A 203-nucleotide genomic window follows, 5' to 3' on the forward strand; every position below is an offset into this window, starting at 1 on the left:
GGGACTGAGGTTAGGGATAAATTGGGAAACAAGGTGGTGGTTATTGGGCAGGAAGGGGAAAAAGCATGCAGTGTCCATGGGTCCCAGAGAGGCTGGGTGGGATCTGGCCGGAGTGAGCACCGCAGGAGGAGCCTGGGGGGTGCTGGCAGGCCTGGGACGTGCCAGAGGGTCCCGCTCTGTCACTGCAGCAGGCAGGCGCGCGG

General features: G+C 63.5%; 1 protein-coding gene across 1 annotated transcript in view; it reads left to right on the forward strand.

The window, feature by feature from the left end:
- The window catches only part of TMEM150A (transmembrane protein 150A), a gene marked incomplete at both ends in the record, with an annotated part of 2,419 nt that overhangs the window by 712 nt on the left and 1,504 nt on the right, over nucleotides 1-203 (forward strand).

The sequence above is a fragment of the Phaethon lepturus genome, unplaced genomic scaffold, assembly GCF_000687285.1.
Source record: "Phaethon lepturus isolate BGI_N335 unplaced genomic scaffold, ASM68728v1 scaffold22941, whole genome shotgun sequence".
Lineage (NCBI taxonomy): Eukaryota > Metazoa > Chordata > Aves > Phaethontiformes > Phaethontidae > Phaethon > Phaethon lepturus.